The sequence below is a fragment of the Kogia breviceps genome, chromosome 15 (assembly GCF_026419965.1).
Source record: "Kogia breviceps isolate mKogBre1 chromosome 15, mKogBre1 haplotype 1, whole genome shotgun sequence".
Classification (NCBI taxonomy): domain Eukaryota; kingdom Metazoa; phylum Chordata; class Mammalia; order Artiodactyla; family Physeteridae; genus Kogia; species Kogia breviceps.
The window spans coordinates 84489626-84510493 of NC_081324.1; the positions used below are offsets into that span (position 1 = coordinate 84489626).

A 20868-nucleotide genomic window follows, 5' to 3' on the forward strand; every position below is an offset into this window, starting at 1 on the left:
AGCCCGAGGGCCACGCCGGGGAAACAGCCAAGGATGCAGACGAGAGCCGGCGGGCCCCCTGTGGCTCCCGGAGGGGCAGGCAAAGGAGGCTGTCCAGGGGGAAGAAAGCACTCGTGTGTCCACGATGGAAGGAATCCACTGGCTTTACAGATGGGGAAACTGAGGCCCGGGAAGAAGAAAGGACTCAAGTCAAGAGAACAAGAGAGCCCCTGGTCAGAAGGGGCCTTTGCCCAGAAATCTCCAGGGGCCCCCAACCTCCCCAGGACCCTTCTCTCCCTCCTCCGCCGGCCACTGCTTCGTGCAGCCTGCCCAAGGTTAAAACTGGCTCCACCGCCCAGGCCCGGGTTGAAAGCCTGGCAGGTCTCGGGCCTCCTCCACACTCAGCCACTCAGAAAAGGGGTGTCCATCGGGCCCCTGCCATGGGCAAACCCCCCACTCACACCCGCCACCCAGGAGCTAAGGAGAATCCAAGATGGCACAGGGGCCCGGCACCTGGATGCCCCCATGTGATGTACCCTCTCGGGCTGGGGCTGCATCTCACGGGTACCAGCTCCCTGTAATTTCATCACAACGTCCCTCATCACCTTGCCCTCCACTGACAACTGTCTTTCAAGGGCGTGGACGCCCTAAACCTCTGCCCTTTGGAGGTCTGCTGTGGAGGGATATTGGGAGGGAAGATTGAGATCATGGTGGTCAAAGGAAGAACACGACACCCTTCGCTCCCACTCGGGGGCCATGACTGTGTCCCATTCCCCCACCCCCACCTCCTGCTGCTACGGTAGACTCCACTTTCTTTTTAGGAACCATCTTCCCTCCCCAGACTCCAGGAGTGATCACGTGATCTGGGCCTGGCCAATCAGATTCCTGCTTCCCCTGGGCCAGCGATTGGTTCAGGGATGGGCATCTGACCCAATCTGAGCCAATGAGAGTCAGTCTTGAGACTCTGAGAAGGAACCAGAAACAGGCACTATCCACTGGCGCTGTAAGCCAGGAGGATGAAAGCCTGGACCTCTCAGGAGCCACCACTTGGCAGGGACCTACCCGAGACCATACCCCCAGGAAGGCAGATCTAAAGGGTAGAGAGAGCACAGCTGGGTCCTGATACAGCCATGCCTGAAGGCAGATCAAAGCTGCTTGTTCATTTAGGGAAGCCAAGGCACTCCTTCGGTGTGTTTTGCCTTTGCCGGCCCAACCCAGCTTTCTGTCACTTGCCATCAAAAGTTCTGACTCACCCAGAGAAGGAGGTAGTCACAAAGGAGGCAACCTTTCCATCGGGTGCTGTCAATCCTTCCAACACCACAAAGCCAAAGAATTCCAGAGCCCTAACTGCCACACCTATGACCACCTCAGGAAAAAAGCCCACGTGGACTTTTCCCAGACGCCGAGACAGGAGGCGCTGTGTAATTCTTATGAACGTGGGGACAGTTCTGCTCAGCAAATGGGAGCTACTATTATTACAGTCCGCAGTACTGTCACAGCAGTAGTTGCAGCCCGGTCACAGCGATGCTGTGGACGTGGAAGGGAGGCAGAGCTGCCCCCACCAGTCCCCACCAAGAGCAACGCGGCAGTCCTCCTGCAGCCCAGAGACAAGAGACTGGCCTTGGGAGAGGGGTCAGTTGTGGCCACCGGTGCTGGACCCTGTCCCAGAATTCCCTGTGTCCCAGCTCATCACAAAGCCCAGCAGACCCTGGTGGTCTGATGCAGCAAAGCCAGTTCTATTCCGGCCTCTCTCTGGGTTTTAAACGGTTGCCCGCTCTCTGCAAGAGGAAGAGGGCAGCACCTGGGCAGAGAGAAGCTCGATGTGCTTGCCTTTCCACGAGCGGCACGCGCAACTTCCAAGTTGCTATGTGACTTTGCATTGCATGAGGCGGTGAGAAGTCTAATTTAGCAGTAGATTTCTAACCTCCTTTGCCTGATGGAATGCCGACTGGGGACGGCAGCCCCGGAAGGATGCTCACGGCGTGCACTGCATGTGGGCTCCAGAAGCCAGGGAAGTGACACCTTTTCAAACCAGCCCTAGAGAATCCCCAGCAACTTCCCCACCCTCCTCGTGCCAAGGCCTGGCTTCCCACGACCTCAACGTTCACAGAGTGTCCACCGCCGAGCTTGGGGTTCATGTCCCCACCAACCCGCCTGTCAAAGGATCACTCCGCCCGCTCCGCGGCCCAGCACGCTCATGTGCAGGCTGTCCCCAAAGCCAGGGGACTCTGGCAATCTTGCACCTCCTGCATTCACCGCGAGCTTATTTTATTTATTTATTTATTTATTTATTTGCGGTACGCGGGCCTCTCACTGCTGTGTCCTCTGCCGTTGTGGAGCGCAGACTCCAGTCGCGCAGGCTCAGCGGCCACGGCTCACGGGCCCAGCCGCCCCGCGGCACGTGGGATCCTCCCGGACCGGGGCACGAACCCGCGTCCCCTGCATCGGCAGGCGGGCTCTCAACCACTGCGCCACCAGGGAAGCCCAACGAGCTTATTTGAATAAGCTCCATTTCTATCTCCCCCAACCTTAGCCACAGTTTTTGCCAACTTGAAAAAAAAAAATTTATTTTTAGGAAAATAGTTTGACGGCTCCTAAAAATGTTAAACATAGAATTACCGTCGGACCCAGCAATTCCACTCCTAGGCATATACCCAAAAGAATGGAAAACAGAGACTGAAGCAAATCAAGGTACTCACAGCAACAGTATTCACTATAGCCAAAGGTGGAAACAAGCCAAGTGCCCATCAACCAATGAGTGGAGAAATAAACAGAACGTGGTGTATCTGTACAACGGAATATGATTCAGCTATAAAACAGAACCAAGCACTGACACATGTCACAACGTGGATGAACCTTGCAAACGTGATGCTAAGTGAAAGAAGCCAGACACGAAGACACGAAGGACAGATACCATATGATTCCACTTATAGGAAATGTCCAGGATGATAAATCCACAGAGACAGAAAGCAGACTGGTGGTTGCCAAGGGCGGGGGGTGGGATGGAGGGGGGTGGAGCGACTGGTGGGTATGGGGGTTACCAGGCAATGATGGAAATGTTTCGAAACTAGATAAAAGTGGTGTTTGCATAACTCTGTGAACAGCGGGGCAGGGGTGGGGATTCAGCTTTGACTTCATCAGCGACATTTGGAGGTGCAGGTCAAGAACAAATATGACATTACTTCATCAAAGACAAGGGTAGGAGAGGATGAGAGCAATCCATGGGGTGACGTGGGGGGGTCTCCTGGATCTGGTCTTGGCTGAAAAGGGTTCTGAGAAATGGATCCAGGTTAGAGCAGGAATGTGATACAGTGGCCCCAATATCACTGCAGGGTCTGGGAGCTTTGGGGTCAGGAGAGGGTGGTGGACATACATTGATCTCCAGACTCTTTGGGGTCCCACACTGTGAGCTGAGCTCCAGACTAGTGAATGAGGCAGGGTCCAGGCCACAGAGGGTCTCGGTGCCCCGGCGGAGTGCAGACAAGCAGCAAATAGTGACTTCTGAGAGCAGGCTGGGGGCTCTGGAAGCCTCGGGGAGGGCGAGGGGGAGGCAGGGAGAACTTTCTGGGGTGTGAACAAGACACAGCCAGGGGAGGGGGGAGTGGAGGGGGCTCCGGGCAGAGGCTACCACCTGAGCAAGAACCCAGAGATGAGACCGGGCATTTCGTGCTCGAGAAATTCATCAAGTCATTCAAGGCCCACGGACCATGGAAAGGATGGATTTTGTTCAAAGGGTAATGGGGAGCCACGGAAGGTGGTTGAGGGCGAGACGAAAGGATCAGGGTGTTTGACAAGCGGGCGCCGTGAAGAGCAAGTGTGGAATCCAGAGGCCTGGGGGGCTCTCGCCAGCGCCCCTGCACGAGGTGACACCGGTGGGATCGGGATAGCAGGAACAGAGAAGCAGCAGACAGCATGCAAGCCGAGAAGGAGCCTGCCAGCCAGAGACACATCTTCCTCTGGGGGTGAGGGAGGCCGAGCGGCCCCCCCAGGGACAGGGGCCTGTCATTCCCCCCTCGGGCAAGGTGCCTCGGGGCTCTGTCCTCGGTTTCCTCCACTGTAGACTGGGAACACGTGTGTCCCTGCTCCACGGACCCAGGAGGACAGCACACTTGTGAAGGGTGCCTGGTAAACAGCAGGTGCTCAATAAGGCAAACTCAGCCAAGTCAGGGCTCCACGGGGAAGAGCGAGAGCTCTGGCGAGGTTAAGGACTTGCTTTGCCAGGTGGCGTGAGACGCTCCTGAGCCCCATAGGACGGGGACACCGCAAGCCCCGCCGGACCTCGCATATCCAAACCGAAAACCACGGGCCCACAGAGCCGGCTGGAGGAGGGCTGCAAACTGCAGGCCCAGCCCATGCTGGGAGCACCCGTGCACACGGCCAGGGCCACGCGGCCCCCCTGGGAGAGCCCCATAGGCTGTGGGTCTGATCCGGCAGCAGCCCACAAGCCTGCCAAGCCCGTGTTCCATACACGGAGAGAGCTCACTGCCTGTGATTCTGTGTCTCCCTTGCAGGGCCTAGCACAGCGCCGGGCACACAGCAGGTGCTCAGCGAACAAAACTGTCAGGCGGAGGTGAGCGCCAGTAACACGAGGTGAGGCTGGAGCCCGCCGCACCTGCATCCCCTGACCCTGCAGGGCGGAGGCCTCTTTCCGGGGGGAAGTTTCTGTCCTGCCCGGATATCCCCTCTCGGGCCCCAGGCGAGACGGCCAGGGAGGCCACACCAAGACACATTCCACAGATCTGCCGTGTCCGGGCAGCCAGGCTCAGATCGGGGAGGGTGGGGTTATAGCCACTGGGGCCGGGATGTCTCTGAGAGCACGGGCAGGTGGAGGGGGTGTCTGTTAAGGGGCGGAACAGAAGCTGAAATGTGCCTGGGAGCCTTCAGACCTGAGCACGGGAAGATGAAAGGGGAGCTGTGTGCACTGCACGCGTCTGACATTTTCTTGGAACTAACGGGACCGACGCTGGGGCTTGTGGCAGGTGAGGAAGCTTCAGAATTTAAAATCAGCTGCCAGGCAGGAGAGAGGCCCCCGGCCCCAGCGCTGGTCCACGCGCTCGTCAGAAACCCCCGCGGCACTCGAGCGGCCGCCGGTCCCACAGAGGGGACGCGGTCTATGACACCCGACCCCAGCCAGCCTGTCTCGGGCCAGGGACACACACGTGTGCTGGGAGCCTGTGGGCAGGGACCCTGCCGGTCTCCTCGGTGTCTGACATACAGTAGCTGCTCCACAAATGTTTGTTTTAATTGACTGCCGAAGCCACCGGGAGGGGCATGGCGCCTGGCGCACAGCAGGTGTATTATTTTCCTGGAGCTGCCGTAACAAATTGCCACAAAGCGGACGGCTAAAAGCAACGGAAAGGGATCCTCTCACTGATCTGGAGACCAGAAGTCCAAAATCAAGGTGTGGGCAGGGCCACACTCCCTCCAGAGGCTCCAGGGGAGATCCTTCCTCGTCCCTTCCAGCTCCTGGCGGCTCCAGGTTTCCTTGACTTGTGGCCCCATTGCTCCAATCTCTGCCCACCTTCGCGTGGCCTTTCTTCCTGCGCGCCTGTGCCTGCTCTTCTTATAAGGACTCCAACTATATTTAAGGCCCAGCCTCTCTAGTATGACCTCATCTTAACTAATTACATCTGCAGAGACCCTCTCTCTCAATCAAATCACACTCATAGGTTCCGGGTGCACGTGAATTTGGGGAGGACGTCATTTAACCCCATACAATAGGTGCTCAATAAATATTTGCTTTGTTCACTGCTATATCCCAGAGCCTGGCACAAAGTAGGCATCCAATAAATATCTACCTAAACAAAAATGTGCCAGGCAGCCCGGCCCAAGGAGAATGGAGACCTGGAAGCCAGCACTGGGGAAGGGGAGGGAGGATGGGACAGGACTTGAGGACAGAAGCAGTTCTGGGGTGTGAGGTTAAGCTGCTATGGAAACACCAGCTAGAATGAAGCTGACTGTTCCCACCTTGTGTTTCCAGCTTCTGGCATGCTGTAAAACTTGGGGACCGGCCAAGCATTTGATGGCCACCTTCAGCAGGGGCTCATGGCACAGAACAGATGCCCAGGAACCCAGCTCTGAACTAAGTCATAAGACGAAGACGGGAAGTGGCATGGGTGAGCCTCACCCGGCCTGGCGCACAGGCGCCTGTATGGCCCACGTGGACGGGGGCAAAGGCAAAGTTCCTGCCCCGCCCTGGCTGCTCCCCACTGCCAACCACGCTTTACGGGCACCTCCTGTGGGACAGGTGCCGGGACGCAGCCGCGAATAACAGACCCAAACTCCCCGCCCTCGGGGAGCTGACATCCCACTGGGTGAGACGGGAGTAATTACAGGGTGGTGGAGAGTGTCTGTGCTATGGAGAAAAATAGAAGCGTGAGGTGGGTAGGCAGGGGATGGGGGGTGAGGTGCAGTTTTAAAGTGGGTGGTCCGGGACAGCCTCATCGGAAGGCGTCTTAAGCAAAGATGTGGAGGAGGGGAGACAGGGAACCAGCAGATGTCTTGGAAGGGTGTTCCAGGCAGAGGGAAGAGCAAGTGCAAAGGCCCTGAGGTGGAAGAGGAACAGCAGGGAGACTCGAATGGTGAGAGTGGAGGTCACATGGGGCTTTCACTCCAAGTGAGATGGGAAGGATGCCACACCTCTGGGCAGGGGTGATTTGAAGGGTCTCCTATATCAAACCTGCCCCTGGCCTCTCTGGGCTCAAGGAAACTTCAGCTGTGCCCCCTGTCAAGGAGCCACGGGTGCAGGCCTCTGTGAGTAAAAGGGCTGGCCCCCCTGTAATCCTAACTCTATTAAAGGAGGAAGACCAGCTTCCTTGCCCCTTACCTGGCAAAGAGGTCAGTGGGCTCCCTAAGGAGGAGCCAGGACCCCAATCACAGCCTGTCCTTGGCCCTGCCCGAGGGGCGGTGGCCTGGAGTAGCTGTGAGGGTCACCGTACTCAGAGCCAACTCAGGGTGCTGCCCACAGAGGTGCCACCTGCCCCCCACAAGCTGGGACCAAGCTAAACAAACCCATGCCGATGGGGTCTCCACACCTTCCGGCCAATCAGGAAATGATTGGGGTACCTACAATGTGCAGGCTCCAAACACTGGAGCTACAGCAGTGAACCAGTCAGACAAGAAGGCCTGCCAATCAGAGCTGACATCCAGTGACAGGCCTGTCCCCACAGGGAAAGCTCCCGGCCAGGTGTTCACCGGGAGATGGATGGATGGAGGAGGAAGGAGACATGGATGGGTGGATGGCTGGACGGACGAAGGGAGAATGGATGGACGGAGGAAGGATTGATGCCAAGATGAATGAGAGATGGATGGATAAAGGAGAGATAAAGGGAAGGGAGACAGAGGATGGATGGATGGATGGATGGATGGATGGATGGATGGATGGATGGATGGATAGATGACTAATCAACCAAAGCCTATCAATTTAACTGTTCCACCTTCCAGGGGTTTTCTGGTCTTACTTTCTTAACCAACCCCCGGAGCCAAGCGTGTCTTTATTCCACTAATATCCCCACAGGTCAGGCTCCCTGCAAGCCACCATGGGGGACACGGATAAGCATCATCCTCCCCATGAACCTCCCCATGGCCCAAGGCCATACAAGTGCTCCCCAAGCCCCGGAAACCCTGGGGAAAACTGCCTCTGGTCCCGAACTCCAGAAGCGCAATGGGAGGGACTCAAGGCCCACCCTCCCCTGGGCACCGCTTCTCCTCCTCAAGCCATAGCCAGCACCCCTCCCTCCTGGGAAAAAGGAGAAAAGAAAAGCCAGCCCACTCCAGCCTCAGAAACATCTCCCCTGTGGCCAGCGGGATTTACAGCCCCGGGTAACACCGTCCATCAAGCCACACGCATGCGCCAAGCAACAGCCAGAAAATCAACTTCCCGTGGGCCCAGACCGCGGCACAGACCCCCAGATCTGCTCCCGCCGGGCAGTTTTCCAGGGACCTGCTTCCCCCTCCCCATCCAGCTCAGCCAGGCCCCAGCGACCAGCTCAGCACGAGGCGTCATAAAGGGGATTTCACAGAAAAACCCCCATTTCTGGCTTCTCTGCAAACCAGGGACTCTCACATATTGTCAGTGGGGATGTAAAATGGTGCAATCTCTGCGGAAACCAGTCTGGCAGCGCCTCACTAAGTTAAACACAGAGACACCATATGACCCAGCAATTCCACTCCCAGGCATACAGCCCAAGAAATGAAAACAGGTGATGAGACAAAACGAACATGAATGTTCACAGCAGTACTGTTCACAACAGCCAAAGAGTATCAATAGAAACAACCCAAATATCCATCAACTGATGGGTAGAAAAACAGAATGTGGCCCATCCATTCACTGGAATATTATTTAGCCATAAAAAGGGGCATATAAACCATGAAAACATTATGCCAAGCCACATGTTGAAGGATGCCGTTTATGTGCAAAGTCCAGAAGAGGCAAATCCTTTGAGTCAAGACGCAGGCTGGTGGCTGCCAGGGGCCGGGGAGGGGAGGATGGGGAGCGACAATTTGATGGTCATTAGGTTTCCCTTGGGGTGATGAACGTGTTTTAGCACGAGATAGTGATGATGGTGACACACCACTCACTCCACTAAATGCCCGCGAACCGTACACTTTACTGTGGTTCAAATGGTAAATCGTATGTGTATCTTCCCACAGCAAAATCCCTTAGGGGCGTGACCAGCTGGAGGCGGGCAGGAGCTGCCCACATGGGATGTACACACCCTCTCCTGGTCAGCTATGTTCGTTTCTATCCCCAGCCTGGCCAACGGTACTCAAAGGTCAAGGGCTCAGTTCCCCTCCTCCGTCCGGCCTGGCTGGCGGGCTGGAGCTCTCACCTCCACCATCACTTCCTGACCCTAACCCCAACTCCAACTTGCCGGCCTGGGCTCCCCCGAGCCTCTCTCTTCCTGCCGCTCCCATGGGCCCAAAGCCATGCATCACCGCTGTCTGTTTACCCGCCGTCTCCCCGCCCCCAGACCGAGCTCCTGACCTGCAGTTTGAGCCCCACCTGGTATCACGTGCATAGTGGGAGCCCTGGAGGCTGTGGGCTGCCACAGCCCCTCAGTCACCAAGGAAAGGTGGGACCCTCCAGCAGGCCACCCTAGTCCTAGAGATGCGCCCTCTCCACCAAGCCACCTCCTGCCCGTGCGTTGCCACGTGTAGAAAGTGGCCAAAGGGGTTCAAATCCCAAGTCTGGCACGATGCGGCTGTGTGAACTTGGGCACAGTCCCGACTTCTCTGGGCTTTAGTGTCCCATCTGTAAAACTCTCTTCCAAGGGCCAGTGGAAAGAGGGTTCATCGGGAGAGGATCTGTGGGAAGTTCAACACCCATAAATGAGGCCCCAGAACAAGAGCTGTGGCCGTTACTACCCTGCGCTGCTCCAAAAACTGGGACGAGGGAGGGAGGCAGACAAGGTAACGGCCGCCATAGTGATGATGTTACTGGCAGAGGTAGTTACCTTGATTATCCCCACTTTGCAGAGGAGCCAGCTGAGGCTGCGGGAGGTGAGCCAACCAAACGGTAGAGCGAGTCCCTAATTAGGAGGGGAGACCAGGGACACCCACACCTGAAAACAGAAAAAGCAGAGGGTGCTTCCCGGGGTGAGCAGGGCCTCGCAGTCTGGAAACAAGGAGAAGCGGGGGGGGGCTGCTCTTTCCAGCCCTGAGACCTTGTCTACGCGACATCTCACTCATTACCCTCTTGTTACAGATGGGAAACTGAGGCCCAAAGAGGGTCAGCAGGCTGGCGCCGCATGGCCAGACTCCGCCCTCCTCAGCTGGATCGCTTGGCCCACGTGGTCCAGGCGTCTGAGGAGGTGGGCACAGCGGCCTGCGCTGAGCCCAGGGGCCACCCGGGGACAGGCTCCAGCTGCACCAGGACAGCCAGGTCCCGGGAGAGAAATGCCACTGCAGCCTGGCTGGGAGGCCATGGAGGAGAGACCCCCAAATGCCACATCCTGCATCAAACCTTCCAGGGAAGGGACTTCCCTGGTGGTCCAGTAGTTAGGACTCTGCGCTTCCACTGTAGGGGGTACGGGTTCGATCCCTGGTCAGGGAACGGAGATCCTGCAAGCTGCACAGCTCGGCCATTGAAAAAAAGAAGAAGAAGAAGGAAAAAGAAAAACAAAACCTTCCAGGGTAAAACATGCCCCCAGCGCCTGCCCCACCTCTTACCTCCCTGAAAAAGGATCCCCAGCCACTGGGAGAACCTCCGCCCACCCCCTGCCACTGCTTCTGCTTCGAGAAGCCCTCCCAGGTCCCTCATACCCACCCCTCGCTACCAGCGGGTTCTACCTCATCCACAGACACCCACTCACCGGAGGAATCTGATTTCCCTCACCAAACATGATTGACCCCATTCAGCAGATCAGGAAACCGAGGCTCAGAGAGGTGAACTCACTTGCCCAAGGTCACACAGCCAGAAAGCAGCCAGGCGTCATTCTGATCCCCAAAACCACCAGGCCAGGCCCCGCATACCCCACGCCCCCTCCCAAAGCAAGCAGGGATGCGGCACTGGTTGGAGCTGTCAAGGAGGCCCGTTTCTGTTTCCAATTTAATTGGTACGTTTGTGTCCGCTGGGCTGCGGCCAGCTCAGCTGCCCGGCCCTGCTTCCCTGCCAGGGCAAGATCTGCTCAAAATCACTTCCTCTGTGACTCTTTTTGTTTTTTCCCCTTTTAATTTTAAAAGGAAGAGAGAGGGAGGTTGAGAGAGAAACCACAGCCCTGACAAACCTCCTGGCACATCAGGTCACAGGGCTCCGCACGAGAACCCTTGACTTGCAACGCGACCTCCCTCTGGGGTATTTCACAAACATTAGGCCGGATTTTTCCTGGCTCTTCCTCATTAAGTTCTGGGCACCCCGGGAGGGACGTGGTTTCCATTAGACCCAGCTCCTCCATCTGGCCTTCCAAACGGCAATTTTCGCTGCAGAGGGAAGCCGGGTGGGGGACACAGAGAAGAGGCTGGTGTCTGGGCGGCGGCCGTGTGACCTGGGCAAACCGATTAACGCCCGGCCCTGAGGCTGGGATGGGGGTGCGCCTATGAAGGGGGTCCCCAGGAGGACCCTGGGATTCTAAAGGATGAGGGGCTGGGGTCCTGGGTCCGTCCACTTGGCTGCCTGGGTGGGACTGAACCAACAACCGAAGAGAAAAGAGGCCACAGAACCCAGCGCCTGACATTCTGCTAAGTGAAATAAGCCAGACACAAAAGGGCAAACGCTGTAGATTCTGCCCAAATGAGGTGCCCAGAGGACTCAGAGTCACAGAAGGTAAAAGGGTGGGTGCCAGGGCCTGGGGGAGGCATAGGGGGAGTTCGTGTTTAATGGGCACAGAGCTTCTGTTTTGCAAGATAAAAAAAGATCTGGAGAGGATGGTTGCACAACATGTGAACGTACTAAACACTACTGAACTGTACTTTTTTTTTTTTTTTTTTTTTTTTGTGGTACACGGGCCTCTCACTGTTGTGGCCTCTCCCGTTGCGGGGCGCAGGCTCCGGACGCACAGGCTCAGCGGCCATGGCTCACGGGCCCAGCCGCTCCGCGGCACGTGGGATCCTCTCGGACCGGGGCACAAACCCGCGTCCCCCGCATCGGCAGGCGGACTCTCAACCACTGCGCCACCAGGGAAGCCCTGAACTGTACATTTTAAAATGGTCGAGATGGTCAGCTTTCTGTTATGTGTGTTGTGCCATAGTTTAAAATTTTTTTTCTTTACATTTTGAACACACACACAGACACACACACACACACACACACACACACACACACACACACACACACCTCCTCCAGGGAGGACTCCCTGATTGCTAGCTAAGAGCACACAGCTGCTCCATGGTGCTTCCCACTGTCAGAGCAGCCCCCATGAAAAAAGACAGTGTGGCCAAGGGTGATGCCTAGCACTCAGCAGCCCCTCACAGCCAAGGGCTGAGTGGGACCACAGTCAAAGGCCGGTCTCAGCCCATCTCACCTCAGCACCCAATGGGCACGGGACACAACTGGGCCTGCAGACTGGCGCCTCACAGCTCTGGTCCCTCAGAAGTCTCCACTGACCAGCCGCCTCCAACCAGATGGCCTGGACCCAGGGAAGGGCTGACCAGAAACTCTCTGCCCCTTGAGCTGGGCCCGTGGACCCTGAAACCCGAGGCCAGGCCCAAAGTGGCTCTCACAATGCCCGCTGGATTGCGGTCTCCACCCCATGGCTCACAGCCAGTGCAGAGACCCCGAGAGTGAGGGCAGCAGCCCCTGGGTTCCCACCAACTCCCCGGCACCAACATCTGGCAAACGTGTCCACAGCTGTGCAGCTGCCGGAAACGCCTCCTCCACACACACAAGCCCTCAAGGACGGCTTTCCGAAGAATTTATGGGGTCATCCCTAATATTTCAGGGCAGATCTCTGGGGGACATCCTCCGCCACATGTGAACAAGGACAAATGTTTCTGCTGCTAAGAATAGCTGCTCTAGGCTGGGAGCCCACCCACTCACCTACCGCCCTCCCATGCATCCCTCCGCCCCGGACCCCCAGCAAACCACCAGTCTGGACCCCTGCAGGCCCACCTCCCCACAGGCCTGGCTGGGAGGCCCCTACTGCCACCCAGACGCCCAGGCCAAGGGAGAAAGGATCCACTTTGGTCAGCTCTGTCCAAATGTGGACGCAACCAGGCCACTGAATTAGCCCGAGGGCATTCGTTGTTGAGCGTCTGATGACGGAGGAGTGATCAGGAATCCAAAAGGTCCTCCAGCCCTGCAGCCAGGGGTTCCAGACAGCTAACTGGCTCCTGGGATTTGATTATCGGTTCAGGGAGGGAGGAGAATCAAAAAGGCTCAGGGCAGAGGGTCCCAGGCCGGAAGTAGGGAGGCAGAAAGAGAAAGGAGGACTGTGCATGTCCACCAGCCTGGCCTGCAATACCCTCAGGCCAGGCTGGGACCGTGACAAGGAGGGCCAGGTGGGCGTGTGTGTGTGTGTGTGTGTGTGTGTGTGTGTGTGTGTGTGTGTGAAAGGGCACAGGAAAGGGGTAGCCCAGGGGATCACAGCTTCCAGTTCTTTCAGGAGAAGAAAGTCTGATTTTGAGACATCCCTCAATTTGCAATTTTTATTTAAAAAACACTGACCCGGGGACTTCCCTGGCGGTCTAGTGGTTAAGACTTCGCCTTCCAATGCAGGGGGTGTGGGGTCGATCCCTGCTTGGGGAGCTAAGATCCCGCATGCCGTGCAGCCAAAAAACGAAAACATAAAACAGAAGCAATGTTGTAACAAATTCAATAAAGACTTTAAAAATGGTCCACATCAAAAAAAACAAAATCTTTAAAAAAGAAACAAAAACACTGACTATAAACCCAATGCAATCAATCAGTCTGACATCCAAATCCAGCCCTCGCACTGCCAGGATGTGACCTGTGGCTTCTGACATGTGGTCAGCTGGGAACCACAAGAGAGGGTCCAGCAAAGCCCGGGGAGCTTCAGGGAGGACTTTGAGTGTCCGACCTGGGCAAAGGCTGGAGGCGGGGCCCGGGAGGCCCCTAATGAAAACAGGGAGTGGGAAGGGCTGGGCCACTTACCCATCAGTGACACCACCCTCACCCCAACAGGACACACATTGGCTGTGAAAGGGGGGGCTGGCTTGTCTCCAACACATGGAGCTGTCCATGGCAAACCAAACCCCAGCGTCCTTGGGCCACCGACCCTCCTGCAGCCCTCACTCCCGGCCTTGGGGAAGGCTGACCCCGCCTCCCAGGTCTGGCCAATCAGCACCGGTCACAGCAGCACCAGCTGGAGTGATTGATTTGGGAGGGGCTTAACTCTCAAGCTGAGCTGATAAAAGTTCATTCCCAAGACTTGCTGGGATACCGGGGACAACAGGCTTACCTTCCACGGGGGCCGCGGAGCTGGGATGAGGCTGTGCCACCAGGGACTGGCCAAGGAAAAGCACCTCCTCGCCCGAGCCCCTGGATCCAACCGTGCCTGAAGCTTACATGAGCCTTTTGTGTTAAATACAGGAGAAGCAGGGAGTCTGACAATTGCAACCAAGAGACCTGCGATAGCAACGCCCTAAAGCCCAACTTTTAAGCCCCATGAAATCTCCCCAGAATCAGATCTCCTCCACCCTCTGGTCTCCTCACCTGTACAGGTAGGGAGAGGTCTAAAGCCAGCCAGAAGGAGGCAAGGAGAACTGAGTTGGAGCCCGGGCCAGACTCAACGTAGGAGGAAGGAAGCCTGGGACACGCCTGCCCTGTCTCTCACCCAGAAGAAGTGGCGTCTCCCAGCCCAGTCCTGAGCCGTCAGTGGCTCTAATGGGGATACAGCAGACAGCGGCTTTGCAGATAAAGGTGCCCCTCCTGGCTGACTCAGATCTGGGTCACTCCTCAGCCGCAGGCACACCCCACCCACACTGCCCTGCGCAGTAAATTTAGCCTCCAGCCTCAGTTTCTGGAGTAACACCCGGAGTGCACTTGTCTCCCTCTCTCTCCCGTGCTCGTGCGCTCTCTCTCTCTCTCTCTCTCTCTCTCTGAACATCTGCTACCCCGAACAGAACATGCTGATAAACAGAGACCGGCTTGAGCAGGTCCCAGCAGCCCCAGCCAGGCCAGAAGGCACGCACTGTCTGCAGCCAGGAGGCCAAGCGGGCTGCACCAACCTACCGGCGTGCCATGGGTCCCATTCCTACTGGGGCCTCAGTTTCCTGGACTGTAAAACGGGCAGCTGCTCCTGGCCTGGAAGGTGGCCGAGGCTTGAACCAGCAGGTGGAGATCCTGACCCCACCGCCCGCAACCCCATAAATGCTGACTTCCACCATCCCTTTCCTCCCGGCCTCCATGCGGCCACAGACTTGCTCCGGCTCCCATTTCAAAGACAGAGAGACTGAGGGTCTGGGAGCAAAGAAGCCTGTCCGATGTCCCACAGGTAGGAACGCGGCCAGGGAAAGATGAACAGACACGACTTCTAGCTCCCAGGGTCCAGGCAGTCACTACATTAGATCCAAGGTGAGCACCTCGTGCTCATGACCCCAGCCAACCCCTAACACGCTGCTCGCTGGCATCGGTTCACCTGATCATCCCTGAGAGGCAAGACTGAGGCACAGAGAGGCTAAGTAACTTGTCTGAGGTCACACAGCAAGTGGCGCAGCCCGGATGCAAACCCAGGTAAGCCCTCTCCAGCGTCCACCTCTTATCCAATGTGTGACGGGACCCCACCACCTCTGTGCCCCGGCCACCCTGCTCAGGCTGGGGGAGACCCATCTATCCTACCAGGCTCCAGGTGTCATACCCAACATCACTGCTCATGGGTCCGGGTCAAGTTTTGCCAGCTGGAGGCGACCACGGATCACTGCAGATGGGCTGCGGCCATCTCCGTGTCTAACCAGCCAGCCCCCAAAGCTTGCCGCAAACCACCGACCCCAGGCCTCAGAAGGGGAAGGCAGACAGCATCCTTGCCTCCACCCCAGCCCCCGACCCTTATCAGGAACTGGAATCCTCTTTGCCAAAGTCCTGCTGCCCTATTTCCCATCCCCCCACAAGCCCAGATACAAGGTCCATGAAAGCAGGAACCACATCTGTTTTGTCCATCGCTGAGTCCCAGTATGCTGCACACAGCAGGCGCTCAATAAATGCTTGTTAAATCTACGAACACTCTTAAGAGCAAAATTCCAGGCTCTGAGCTGAAGCTCGAAGACCACTTTGTAAACAGAGAGACGGAGGCCAAGGCAGGATCTATGTAAAGCCAGATTTCAGAGTGTCATCTACACTGGGCCGACGTGTCCCAGAAACGGATCCACATCTACACTGCCTGCTCCGTTTTCAAGGTGGTCCAGGACTCTTATCCCTCCCTCCTGGGAGCTGCAAGGCCAGCCCATCCATTAGCCACGACTGGGACTTTGAAGACCATCACCGCCACCGAGGGGCTGTGTGGGCTTCTCCAGGGAACCTGCCCCCGCTGGGCCTTGGTGTATCCATTTCTCAAGAGCACCTGCCAAATGAGGCAGCTTGCTGGGGAATGGCTGTAATCTGGGGGCTAGGGGAGCTGCCAGGCACGTGGGGAACGGGCATTCTGGGCTTGGGGAGGGGTCCAGCGTGGAACCAGGGAGCCTCCCGGTCCTGGGCCACATCCTTAGGGGTGGGAGGGGTAGCAGCAGGCCATGGGCAGGTTCCGGAATTCGTGGATTTGGCTTCTGAGTGAGGGAGGAGGGCTCCAGGCTCCTCAGATGGGGGTCCCCACACCGCTGGGCACCCAACCACTTTGTCCCGGGCCCTCAGGCTTGGGTGGGGAAAGGCATCACGAAAACCCCTCCCAGGGAGAGCTCTCCCAACCTCCAAAGACGGGGGACCACCAGCGGTATTAGTTTCCCTAGATCCACTGTAAACAAATAATCGCAATGCAATCCCAGTGGCTTAAAACCACCGAACTTTATTCTCTAACTGCTCTGGAGGCCAGAAGTCCGAGATCAAGGTGTCTGTAGAGCCACACCCTCCAAAGCCTCCAGGGAAGGAGGCTTCCTGGCCTCTTCCAGCTCCCGGAGGCTCCAGGCATTCCTTGGCTTGTAGCCACATCCCTCCAGTTTCCGCCCATCTTCACACGGGCCGGCCCCCTGTGTGTCTTCTTCCTCTTTCTGTGTCTCATAAGGACACTGGTCACTGAATTTAGGGCTCACCCAGGTAACCCAGGATCACCTCCTCTCAAGACACATCTATCTGCAAAGACCCTTTTTCCAAAGCAGGTCACATTTAGATGGGCTGGGTATTAACAGGTGCACATGTGTTTGGGGCGCCTCCCTCCATTCACCCCGCTACACTGGCCTCAGCTTTTTTCCGATCGCCCACCTACCGAGAGCTCACTCCCCGTTCGGCCAGGGTTTGAACCCATTTTCTCTGAGCAGGGCACGAGGGCCTCCCTCCCGTTTAGAGGAAGCCAAAGGCTCTCACACCCACGCCTCCAGGAGCCGGCCCACCGCTGATGACTCACTCCCACTTCACAGGCCAAGAAGTGGTTCCGCACTGGTGGGGGGCGGGGAAGGACACAAAACCGCGCAGAGTCTCAGTTTGCTCCTGCGTCAGACGGGAGCAAATCCCACCTCCTGCAGGATGAAAGGGGGTCCTGGAAGGCGGGAGCCTCTGCCCCCTGAGAGCGCCACCCCTGGTAATGCTCACACAGCTGCCCGCCCAGCCTCCCACCTCAGCACAGAAAGGGCCATTATGACATCACAGGCCTGGAATTATGTTATTAGCCCGGGAAGGAGGCAGGACCCAGGCACAAAGGGCTCGTTGTCATGTAAATCCACGACTTGGGGGTGGGGTGTGTAGGAGGCAGCCCCTCCTGCCTTCCAGCTTCAGAGCTGCGCTGAGAAACCGACTCCCAGCCTTCCAGAAGAGTTCGGGCGCCTCCAGGCCTCAGAGGCTCTCTCAGACTGGGAAGTGGGCCCTTTCCCAGGTCTGAGCCAGATCCTGGGAAAATAGCACCTGCTCTGAGGAGGGTCCCCAACAGAACCTGGGTTCCAGTCCTGCCTTCTCTACAGCAGTGCCCCTGTCCTCTGGGACAGGGATGTCCAAAGGGACTCTGAGGTTGAAATAAAATCATCTCAAAGAGCTGAGCAGTGCCCTACACACAGAAACAACTGCACAGGAAACGCCACCACCTGTTTTTTTAAACTTTTTATTTTATATTGGAGTAGAGTTGATTAACGATGTGTTAGTTTCAGGTGTACCACAAAGTGATTCAGTTACACATATACATGTATCTGCTCTTTTTCCAATTCTTTTCCCAATTAGGTTATTACAGAGTATTGAGCAGGGTTCCCTGTGCTCTACAGTAGGTCCTTGTGGGTTATCTATTTTAAATACAGCAGTGTGTACATGCACCACTACCTATTACGCCTCTGAGTACTGAGTGCCTGCAGCTGTGTGTCTTTGGGCAAGCCGCTTGCCCTCTCTGTGCCTCATCTGGAAAGGGTGGTTCAGGGGCCCCACCCATCACAGGGGTGTTGGAAGGACTCACTACGCTAAGCTGTGCAGAATGCCTGCCCCACCCGGTCAGTCTTCAGCACATGAAGCAGATGCTGTCAGCACCCCTCCCCTGCACCCTGGACCCCTCAGGGCCCCCCCCCCACGCACATTCCTTGCTCACCAGCCCCACTTCTCTGACTATCTAAGAGGTGCAGACTTTCTGGGGATGCTTGGTGGGTTCCTACAGGGCATTCCTGAGCAAACATACAATTACTGCTTTTCCAAGGACTCCAGTTTTCCAAGAATGCCCCCAAATGCATTCTCAACCCCTGGGAGCAGAACGTCTGGGGTGCAGGGAGGTGAGCTCACCATGAATTCCAGCTCGAGGGGCCCGGGTCTCCCTAGCCGGAGCCCTCGCAGGTGTGCATATCTGTCCCCATTCACCTTGAGGGGACAGGCCCAGGTCCACAGCTTGTGGGGGACACTGAGTCAGGAACAACTGTTTGCTAAGCACCTACTATGTGCCCAGTGCCAGGGACACAGTGGTGACCAAGATGAACAAAATCCCACGTGGAGGGTTTGGGGGGGACAGGGCTGATGGACATATGTAAATCCCAGGTCATGACACTGGCAAGGTGGCAGGGGTGATGATGGGGAGAGGGAGGCCTCTCTCAGGAGGTGACATTTGAGCAGAGGCTCAGTGAGAGGAAGCTGTGAAGATCTCATAGAACGGCGTCTCAAGAAGAGCACAGCAAGTGCAAAGGTCCTGAGGCAGGACCATGATCGGGGCTTCTAAGAAAACAGCAAAAGGCTCGTGCAGCTGGAACTCCCCTAACCCCCCTCCCCACCCAACTCCCCGCCCTCCAGGCTCTGCCCAGCAAAGCCAGAACCTGAGACGCTCAGCTGTGATTGATGTCCTCCCTGCCAACACAAGCCTCCATCACTCCAACATGATGGTGGAACCCTCTCAGCAGCTCAGACCCCCGCCCCGGGCCCTACAGGCACCCACGTGTCTCCAGCCTGGGATGCTCTGAAAGCCTCCAGAATCCTGAGGCGCAAAACGTGCCCTTCCTGGACCTCTTGGGATGCCCAAGGGCCCACGCTCAGTTACTAGCCAGCCATAAGGGGCAAACCATCGGCTGACCCTCTCCCAGGAGCCCCTGCAGAAGCGTCTACCCTCAGATCAGCTTTGGCCGGACAGAGATGCTCTTCTCACGCTGAGTGCCAACGGACGTAACCCAGCTCACTCTAGGGTCAGCTGGTTACACCCCAAAGGCCTTCTCACCACTGCTGGAGGCAGGAAGGAGTCCGAGGGAAACCAGTACCTACCACAGGGAACAGCAGGAGGTACGGCTGCGCCCACAGGACAGAGCAAGGGGGTCAAAGTGGTCAGAGTAAAGGCGAGGTCAGCCGCCCCAGCAGTGAGCCCACAGACAGAGCTGAGAACAAGTCCCACCTTTTGGGGCTGCAAAGACAGGCCTCAGAGGAGGTGACAGACGTGTGAGCTCTGGGTGGGCCCAGGAGGTGAGAGAAGGGGCCCAGGGTCTAGGCTTTCTGGCTTTCCCAGGTCATGACCCAGCGCCCTGTCCAGCTGACGAGTGGGGAGAGAAGAAGGAGGGGGCTGAGGCTCAGAGAGGGCAAACAACCTCTCCAGGGTCACCCAGCCAAAGAGCCTCCACACACGGGCTCTGGCTTGGGGTTTGAGTCCCAGCTCCGGCCCTTACAAGCTGTGTGCCCTTGGGTGGGTCCCCTGACCCGAGCCTCAGTGTCATCCTCTGAGAAGTGGGGCTCCTACGGCACGCTGCCTTCCCGTGGCTGATTTCGGTATGAAATGAGATAGTGCGAGGCAAAGCACAGCCATCGCATCAGGGCTATGATAGTACCAGTGACAGCACCCCTTCCCCTCAGCACGCGCCAGCACCTTCCCCAGCACATCTAACCTTCGTGCCAACCCTGCGAGGTACCAAACACCACCCCCCTTTTACAGATGAGGAAGACTGAGGCACTGCAGGGTTAAGCCACCTGCCGCAATTCACACAGCTACAAAGGAGCAAGCACACTGGGATCAAACCCAGAAGAGCCAGGCCCCAGAGCCTGCGCTCTCTTTTTAGGTCACTGTAGATTCACATTCAGCTGTGAGAAATAATACAGCTGGATCCTGTGGACGCTTTAGCCAGCTCCCCGCAATGGTATCACCCTTATAATAGCTGCAACCAGGAAACTGACATTGATGCAACTGGCCTTGTTCAGATCTCAGGGGTTTACATGTGCTCACTTGTGAATGTGTGTGTGTGTGCGCGCGTGTGTGTAGATCTACGCACTGTTATCTCAGGGTAGATCCGCGTGGCCACCACCAATGACGCAGGACAGTTCCACCGCAAGGGTCTCCTCTGCGACCTCTGGTCTGAGCCCCCACATCCATCTCGGTGGATGGGGGACCGAGTCCCCAAGACCCTCAGGGCAGGGCGGTGGTGGCAACAACACAGCTCTGTGGCTGGCCCAGGTGGGCACTGAGGGCTTGGGGGCGGCAAAGGGACATTCGTGGGATCCTCCGCTGCACAGGCCCTTCCCGAGGTCCCCAGGAGAGGCCTGAGGACAGCGGGACAGCAGGCAGCTGGCGTGGGTAGCCTGGACACCGGGGAATTCCCCACTGGCTCCTGCTGGCCTCAGAGGAGAGGCCCCGAGCCAGCCACTGGCCCAGCATCCGGTGTCACTTACAGACACAGGACAGTTGCCACCCTCGGCGGCAGAGCCAGCCCTGTGCACCCGGCCCGCAGCCAGGCCAGGCCCTGTCGGGGTGCCTGGCCCAGGCTCGGGGAGGGACAGGGCAGAAATAGGCACGCACTGGGGAAGCCCCAGGGACCGCAGCCCAGGTCCAAATGCAGACCGAGGCTGTGGCTGGGGAGGGACCCCTCTCACCTCGCCGGGGTTTCACTTCTATAAAATGGGAGGGGCTCTCAACAGGA

At 57.3% G+C, this 20868-nt stretch overlaps 1 protein-coding gene across 25 annotated transcripts in view; it reads right to left on the bottom strand.

Moving 5' to 3' along the window:
* Positions 1-20868, bottom strand: part of NCOR2 (nuclear receptor corepressor 2) — a 224278-nt gene that overhangs the window by 154204 nt on the left and 49206 nt on the right. The gene's annotated exons all lie outside the window — the stretch shown is intronic.